We start from the raw sequence: 9,774 nt of genomic DNA, 5'->3' as shown, positions 1-9,774 counted from the left end.
CATAAACGAAGGTCAGCTTGTCTCATCCATCTTTTTCAATATGTCCAAAGCCTTAGACACTGTACCACACCAACTTCTACTCAACACACACGCAGCTTATGGACTTGGTCCATCAAACCTAACCTGCTTCCATAGCTATCTTTCCAATAGCAGCAGACTATTAAAATGGGAGAAAAAGGTCTCTCTCCCCTACTCTCCATCTCAGACAGTGTAAGATTCAATACTTGGACGTCTCCTCCTTACTATTCTTAATAACAAAATTAGTTTAGCAACAAAACTAGCCTCTATTGTCAAATATGCTGATGCACTTAATCTCTGTTCGGCCCCCTCACCCCAGGAACATCAACTAAAAATGCAAACTGCTTTCAGGAACACAAAAAAAAAAAAAAAAAAAAAAAAAAAAAGATATCTCACTGATCATCAACTAATACGAAACCCAAACAAAACTAAGTTAATGGTCTTCAGAAACAATCCAAACTATGCCAGCCTCCTCTCACAATCCTCTCCTCAAACGGTACCAAGATCAAACCCACAAACTAGACTAAACTCCTGTATGTCACAATCGATGACTGAGAAATATGTTCATCAAAATTTAGACTATCAAAAAAGTCCATATCAAACTTGGTACCCTCTACCGGGCCAAACCATTCCTTACTAAAAAGGCCAGGCTGACCACTGCTAGATCATACCAATTATCCTCCCTCCTACACAGATGTCTCATTCATAAACCTGCGAAACACTGACCTCAATAATTTAGAACTATGCTACAACAAAATCGGCAAGTTTCCCCACTAACCATCCACACAGGACCCGCCATTCCACAGCTCTCTCCTAGCTCAACTGGCTGAAACTCCCTAACCTTTTATCACTCAAATTACTTTAGCCCACAAAATAGTCCACCAACCCAGCAACTGCCCTGCTCTTTCAAATGAAGTCCAAACTAATATCAATCTCAGGCTCCTCAGAACTGCTGATAAACTTATGCTACAGGTTACCCACTCCCACAACTAACATGCTACAGGTTACCCACTCCCACAACTAACATGGCAACTCCCTCTATTCTTACAAAACAGCCAAACTTTGGAAGACTCTCCCCAACCAGCACAAGTTCAAACAACTCCTAAAGCACCACCTAGCTTCCCATTGGCTTTGCTCCTGCCAAACTCCTCACCAACATTTCTCTTCCAAGCTCTGTTACCATCTCTCCTCTCCTGTCTCCTATCTCTACCCCTGATCCTGCCATCTCCAGGTTTTTCCACTTTTGCAATTCATCACTATGCTGGATTGCTTACATTTTTGTAATTCATTTCTCTGGTCAGTTGTACAAGGTTTCATATTGTAATTTGAACATATAAATAGCAACTGTCTTGTTTCTCTGATATTATTCATTTGTTTATTAGTATTATTTTAAAGAGCACTGGCTTTATCCCTGTACCAACCCTGACTAATCATTACTTACTCAATGCCTTATTTAAATAAATAAGGTATGGCTCTCTTGCTCATAATAGCTTGCTGCAACCTGCTTTTGTATACTATTACACACTGTGTATATTGAGAGTACCTACTAGAGGGCTTTGTAAATATGTTTGACTCATATCTATCTGTTATGTTCTGTGTTATCTGAGCTTTTCTCCCCGGTCCGCCACTGAAAATGGACTCACACACACACACACAACACTTGGACCGTAGATGGTTCAACCCATTTAAATGGCAAGGCAAGAAAAAAAACATACCACACAGACATCCTGACATAAAGAAAAAGAAAAAACACGTTATACTCAGCTCGTGCATCCATACAGTTAATGAGAAAATGTCAAAGATTACCTCAAAAAAAAAAAAAAAAAAAAAACACACACATCATGAAGAAATAATTGCTCAAAACATATGCATTTGTAATACATATATTACTGTTAATTTTAAATTATATAGTTTGCAATGTTAAATAATATCAATTTTAAAGTTAAAACTTACTTATACTGACAAATTACATAAAATGTTAAATAATTAATATTAACTTAAAAAGTTTATTAAACTCCTGTGGGGAAAAAAAGTCATGATTGAAACATTAAGCAATAAAATGCTTAAAACTTAAAGAGCTTTTTTTTTTATATATAATTGGGGTCAAATAGTAAGGGGTCAAACTAGTCCACAAGCTACTCCCATATTCAATAAATGTAAATATGAAAGTGTATACAATTGCACTGGGCTCAAATTGTGCAGGGTTGAATCATCCTGCTTCATATATGGGACTTGCATATTATGGCAACCAGATTTACAAAGTACCGTGTGTGTATGTATGTATTATAAATTATATTTATATACAAAATACATATACATACATGCACACGTTATATACATATATGGATATGTATGTGTGCGCATACATGTTTGTCCACAGACACATAAATGTATTACACTTTTTACACATACCTATGCAGATGTGACACTGCTCTTAATAAGCCAGGTCATTCCTGTATACACATTCTCTCCCACACTGCCCACTTAACCCATGGGCAAGATAAAGGAACACCAATTCACTAACAGCATATCTTTGGGGTGTTGAGAAAATGGAAGCACACAGATGTTATATATCTATATACACACACGTATGAGAGAGAGCGAAAAAGAGAGATGCATATACATACATACCTAAATACACACACACACGCGCGTACGTATGTGTGTGTGTAGTGGGCATGCATACACCTTCTAACCAGCAGTAAACTAACTAAACACTTCAAAAATAAAAAAGGCATTACAAAGCATACAGGCCCCTCTGGCGATTATGGGGGCCTGGTTGCCCAATGGACCCCCAGACATACAAGGAGATTTTTTACCAAGCTTAAATGAGAGGGAAGAAGACAACCTCAACTCTGGGTATCACTTGTCTAAAACAAGGCAGGAGTTTAAAGCAGCTCACAATCAAGTAAGAAATCATGTAACGTAAGTGACAGGGCACTACACAGGTTGCTAAAAACAAAACAAATAATTATCAATACCGCAGTTAAAACTAAAATTAAAATTTCTGCGACTACCTTACACGAGATTAGGAGTTGATATACAAGGGACTACAGATTAATTCGGCACAGCCATCCTATTTGAACACCTACAATCAACCTGACAGCAATCATAGAGCTTAGATAAACTACAGTACAGACAGCAAGATGACAGCTAAGAAAGTACACGTGAATGGGGCTAAAACAGAAACGTAAATATTGCCAGTAATCAAGTCAAACACGCAAAATGCAAAGAATGCAGGAACCACCAAGCAAATACACCCTCACAACAGAAATAACCACAATAAGATCTTTTAAGTACCATTACAGGTCAAATTATTTTCCCTAGATATAAAAGTGATTCCCTGCTCTTTATGTTAAACAGTATGCTGATAAACAGACACCAACATTTTCCTGGAAAACAAGACGAGCCGACTACTAACTGCCCAACAGTTAACTTGCAGCTATCACTACCTTCATACGAGTACAAAACAACCCCAGAGGCCGTAACAGTGACAGAAACTTCGTTCCAGTAAACACCACATAATCTATTCACGATGACTATAGTAACAATAAACACAAGACCAACAATTACCTTCAAAAAAACCTTGGCAGCCAAAACACCTTCCTCTTTCACGTTCCACTACCGGTGCTGGTATTAGCACCTATTCTGTGACTTAAACCTAACTTCCACCATGTTAAGACCAAACCAGTCAGGTGACGTTACCGCCTAGTTTCGGGGCGACAACTGGCGCCCCCATTGGCCGAAGACTATTGATAGCAACTTTGCACTGGTTAATATTCAAATCCGTCACTGACTTTTGCCGCTAATGGCGCATCCTAAGCGTACACTGATTGGACTTGAAGATTCAACAGCAAAACAGAATAGTCATGTGATCTAAGAAAAAAAGTTCTTGTATATAAATTCGCAGGATAAGAGAATACATGCAAACTCTAGTACTGAGTATGCATTAATATTAGCGAATTAATTTTATGGGGTTGACGTTTTGCTACTGTTGATACAACGGTAGCGATACCATTTAAGTAAAAAGGTTACGACTGAGCCAGCGTAGACCGAAGCTTTTAGCATTTATTTGTAACATTTGTTGACGGGTGATGTCTCAGAAATTAAGGCTGCAAAGTCACCCAGAACAGTAATGACAGAAACTGCGGATTGTAACTGAAAGGATGACATTCTCGTTATTTGTGGAACGTTCACTGTCAACATGATTAATAGTCGAATGTTGACAATCGTACATGGCAGTTGCCCCTGATTTTCAACATCCGTGTTTCTAGCTCAAAGTTTTGGTGTGCTAATCTTAAAACCTTAGATTTTTCAAGGCAAGGTGGTGCCTTATAATTAACAAATAACCATTAAAGCCAAAAACTTATTTTATATTGAACAATCCTCCAGCTTAATTAAAATCCTCCTATTTCATTACATTTTGAAACTAGTAGTAGTAATATATAAAACAGTCCCTGATTTATGGCTTCCGGATTATTTATGACTGCGTCCATGATTCTAGAGATAAACATGCTAGCTTTGTAGTAGAACATTACCCCACCGTGAATGGGGAGGGGGGCGGCTGCATGATTGACAGGGCAAGCCCGTATGAGGTTGCATGCAAAATACGGCTGAGTGACAAGCCATGCAGATTAGCCAGCGACCTGTTGTTTATTCATCATCCTCTTTCAGCTGTTCCCGTTAGGGGTCGCCACAGCAGATCACCCGTTTCCATTTCTTCCTGTCCTCTGCATCTTGCTCTGTCACACCAACCACCTGCATGTCCTCTCTCACCGCATCCATAAACCTTATCTTAGGCCTTCCTCTTTTCCTGTTACCTGGTAGCTTCATCCTTAGCATCTTTTTCCCAATATACTCAGCATCCCTCCTCAGCACATGTCCAAACCAACGTAATCGTGCCTCTCTGGCTTTGTCTCCAAACCTTCCAACCTGGGCTGACCCTCTAATATACTTATTCCTAATCCTGTCCACCCTTGTCACACCCAGTGCAAATCTTAACATCTTTAATTCTGCCACATCCAGCTCAAACTCCTGCCTTTTTGTCAATGCCACTGTCTCCAACCCATATAACATAGCTGGTCTCACTACCCTCTTGGAGACCTTCCCTTTCACTCTTACAGGTACTCGTCTGTCACATATCACTCCTGACACTCTTCTCCACCCACTCCATCCTGCCTGTACTCTCTTCTTCACCTCTCTTCCACACTCACCGTTACTCTGAACTATTGACCCCAAGTATTTAAACTCATCCACCTTTGCCACCTCTACTCCTTGCATCCTCACCATTCCTCTATCCTCCCTCTCATTCACCCACATATATTCTGTCTTAGTCCTGCTGACCTTCATTCCTCTTCTCTCTAGAGCACATCTCCATCTCTCCAGGGTCTCCTCCACCTGTTCCCTACTCTCACTACAGATCACAATGTTATCTGCAAACATCATAGTCCACGGGGACTCCTGTCTGATCTCGTCTGTCAACCTGTCCATCACCATTGCAAATAAGAAAGGGCTCAGAGCTGATCCTTGATGTAACCCCACCTCCACCTTAAACGCATCCGGCACTCCCACCGCTGTCACACTACCCTTGTACATATCCTGTACCACTCTTACATACTTTTCTGACACTCCTGACTTCCTCATACAATACCACAACACCTTTCTAGGCACCCTGTCATATGCTTTCTCTAAGTCTACAAAAACACAATGCAACTCCTTCTGACATTCTCTGTACTTCTCCATCAACATTCTCAGAGCAAAGATCGCATCTGTAGTGCTCTTTCCTGGCATGAAACCATACTGCTGATCACTAATCATCACATCCCTTCTTAACCTTGCTTCCACTACTCTTTCCCATAACTTCATGCTGTGACTGATCAATTTAATCCCTCTGTAGTTACTATAGCTCTGCACATCACACTTATTCTTAAAAATCGGTACTAAAACACTTTTTCTCCATTCCTCAGGCATCCTCTCACTTTTCAAGATTTCATTAAACAATCTGGTTAAAAACTCCACTGCCATTTCATCTAAACACCTCCATGCTTCCACAGGTATGTCATCTGGGCCAACAGCCTTACCATTCTTCATCCTCTTCATAGCTATCCTTACTTCCTCCTTGCTAATCCATTGTACTTCATGATTCACTATCCCTACATCATCCAACCTTCTCTCCCTCTCATTCTCTTCATTCATCAACCCCTCAAAGTACTCTTTCCATCTCCTCAACACACTCCTCGCTAGTTAGTATGTTTCCCTCATTATCCTTTACCACCCTTACCTGCTGCACATCTTTCCTAGCATTTTGAGTATTCCATCTGTGACCGTTTGTTGCCGTTCTTTTTTTTTTTTTTTCCAAAAAATTTTTATTTTTAATTTTTTGATATACCGAAGACACAATGTTGCCGTTCTTTGAAATACGGCCATTCCAAGCTAGTTATTGTGTGTCCTTTAATTAATTAAGAGATGTAAGGACGAGTTCAAGTATTAGTATTAAGGGCAGGGTGATATTGTAGTTGAAGGCCTCACCAGATGTGCAATAGCAAGCCCCGCCCAAAACCCACCCCCTGATATGTCATTCATGAATATGCATTCCCTCCGAATGTACAACAAAAGAAAAAGTGCACCGACATTGTAATATGACAGTAAATATAACCGTAAACTGTTTACCTACATCTGTAATTGACAAGTTTTATTGCACTAATAATCAGCAAAGAAACAAAACCGTCAAAACACGTCATCAGGCTTTTTACCGTGTAGCATTATAGTTCTCTTTGTCAGAGTCGGAATATGATGGTTCACTGTCCCAATTAATGTCCAAACAGACTTTTTTTTTTTTTTTTGGTTCAGGTGTCACAGCCGACAATTCCTCAGTATCATTGGCAGGACCTTTTACTAAGAACAGCTTTTTCCTGTGTGATACTGTATTAACCGTTTGTGTACATTTAATATTTTCATATCATGTTTGCACGAGCAAATTAAATATGCAGACCGGGTTGTCACTCAGTTTGCGACACGCCCACTTCTGCGAGAAACGAACTGGTGAAGCCCTCAACTACAATATCGCCAAGGGCAGTATGTACACAGTACTTTAAACTCCCATCCTAATGTTGTGCTTTAAATTGCTTTTGCAAGCTCCCCTGCACCCACCCACCTTTCTTACTGAACATGGAAGTCAGTAAATAATGGCACACATTTTAGTTTCACAGTTTGCATTCTTTTGAAATGCATGCTAACATAAAACCTAGCAACTTTCTCAGATTATAAACGCAGTACTTAAGTTCCCTCCCTATATTTGGTAGTTTGCCCCCCCCCCCATTCTATTAGGCTTCTTTCAGATTGTGGGCATTAAAAGATTGAGAGGTATGTGTCAGTGTTAACAACAGGAACTGTACGTTAAACGTTACGGTTCCAGGTTTGCACCTCTCTTATCTTAGTTACCGCAATCCACTGTCCCCCAAAATAAATGCAGTCAGACATCACAAATTAAAAAAAAAAAAATCAAAGTTTGAAAAATACATATCTGCAGACCAACAGAATGACATGGAAAATTCTTTGTCATATAGGGAGTGGCACCACAAATAAATACTGGATGTCAAACAGCTAAGAAACAGTAATAATTAAAACAATACAAGTAAACAGACCTGTCATGTGCATTCCTGCACAGACGACTACAAATAGTTCAAGTGTATGTTATATAGAACCGGTAACGTGCACTTGCAGCAGCGTGTACACTACACTGTTTTCCATATTTTATTTGGTGGCGTTGGGTATGCCATGTTTATTCACAGTAAGAGTAGCAATTACAAGGAAACGTACAGTAGTGGGTGGGGTTTGGGCAGTCCTTGCTACTGCACATCTGGTGGGGTAATGTTCTAATACAAAACCAAAATGCTTAACATACAGGTAACGTTTAAGTGAAGAAGCATATAATTATATAGCGTTACAGAGACTAATAATAAATAAGAGTATTTTTTTTTATAGTTGAGTAAGGTAATGTATTGATACTGTGACGACGTGAGCTATTGCAAGCTATGCCGGAAGAAGTAGGGCAGTGGATGTGTAACATATGCCAGCATAGCTAGCTGGAGTTTTGTAAAGAATTCTATATCCTTCATATATCAAACTGATTTGTATGTGTGCTTCTATTGAAAATGTATTTGTAAAGCTGCCTGTGTTTAAAATTGTACCAACAGTTGGACCTGATGGACAGAAAAAGAAATGTACCAGTATGTCAGTCTGTATGGTACCTTTTGAAATGAATACATTGTAAAAGAGAATACCAGAAGAGAAGAGGTTAATCTCACTCCAGGTAACTTTGAAAAAAAATCTTGAAATTAAATTACTTAAAGCCATAAAGATTGTATCTTACAGTTCTCATTGCAACCAGAGACGAAATATCTGTGAAAACAAGGACTAGCAATCCTTGTTGAATTGCCCATAGCAGTGAACTAATTGCTATCCTGGACAGGTGGAAGTGTTGAAATGCTTTTGTGACTTCCAGAAGCTGCAACAGATCTTAGCAAAGCAATATGCTTTTGTGTGTGTGTGTGTGTGTGTGTGTGTGTGTATGTATTATTGACACGTGCAAGATTCTGGTTAATTTACTATGAAATGGGGTATTATGCGAACCAGCGTCAGATGACCAGATATATGTGATGTCATTCTGTAATCCATAAAAGAATGATGTTTAATACTAGATGAGACTGAAGCCTTAGGGCAGTTTGTTTTTGAAACCTGACAAAGAAGGACCCCTCACCTACTTCATCTTGCCTTGCTCTAGTAAGTGTCCAGGGAATAGTAATTCTTTAGATCAGTCAGGAAAATACAGTTATAGTAATTAAGTACTGTTTTTCTGTATCTATATGAATCTGTTGATCTGTGTTATTTTAATATTTCCTTTGACTGAAACTCTGGTGTTTTTTGTAAAAAGATATTCCATATTTTCATGTTCTTTTATTATTAAATATTTTAAAAATTTTCATTGTGGCTGGTCCTTTAGAGAATATTTTAAACTTTGAGAGTACTTATATCAATCTGATGACTCTGTGGCCACTCCTGAAAGCCTTGCTGCATTGGCCAAATACTACCATTGGGATTAATATTAATTTCACTCAGTATAATTGGGTAACTTAGCCTTAGAGTAGCTGGCTTTGGCGTATCTGGTAACAGTAACTACCTTATAGTCTGGGCAGAAGGACATAGCTAGTAAATCTGTGCCAACCTTTACCAGGTTTGTGTGTGTGAAAATGAAATCTCAAGGAGTGTTTGTGTGTGTCAGCTACTTGGAGCAGGGTCAGAGAGCACTGGTTTCACAGAGAGGGTGTTGGAGGACTTGGCTTGGACACTTGGCTGAGGACTCAACTCTACAGTTGTGCCAATGGGGAATCTTACTGGGGTTGTGCAGAGAGACAGAGAGAGATATGGAAATCCAGCCCCCAACTGAGTGTGATCCCTGTGTGCTCTTAAGGGAAATTGTGCTTAATACAGAGAGAGATGCATCTATAAATACTGTGTGTATCTATTTTTGTTCCAAGTGAACGTCCCTCACCAGTGTCAGTAGGGAGGATTCAGGCTCCTTGATTACTGGCCCAGAGGGGGATGTCACATATTGGTGAGCAGTGGTGTGGATATTAATTGAACTTCTGTAGCCTGTAGGCACTTGTCACTGAAGGTGTGTGTACTCTCAGCGGCCACAAGGTAAACATACAGAGTTTAATTTTTGCAACAGTTTTTATTTATTTTTGTTAGTTTAAT

The 9,774-nt window shown here is 39.4% G+C and overlaps 1 protein-coding gene across 4 annotated transcripts in view; it reads right to left on the bottom strand.

Annotated features, from left to right (window-relative positions):
- Positions 1 to 3,749, bottom strand: part of ITCH (itchy E3 ubiquitin protein ligase) — a 2,580,358-nt gene extending 2,576,609 nt beyond the window's left edge. For 3 of the 4 annotated variants that reach the window (XM_044090275.1, XM_044090277.1, XM_044090278.1), the window contains exon 1: positions 3,592 to 3,749. The gene's annotated coding sequence lies outside the window, so the exon portion shown is untranslated. The remainder of the gene's footprint in view (positions 1 to 3,591) is intronic. The other variant, XM_044090276.1, reaches the window with a different exon arrangement.
- Between the last annotated feature and the right edge of the window lie 6,025 nt (positions 3,750 to 9,774).

The sequence above is a fragment of the Protopterus annectens genome, chromosome 12.part0, assembly GCF_019279795.1.
Source record: "Protopterus annectens isolate FY-2018-M chromosome 12.part0, PAN1.0, whole genome shotgun sequence".
Lineage (NCBI taxonomy): Eukaryota > Metazoa > Chordata > Ceratodontiformes > Protopteridae > Protopterus > Protopterus annectens.
Note: the sequence above shows the minus strand (reverse complement) of the source record. Positions and strands in the feature narration are given on the sequence as shown.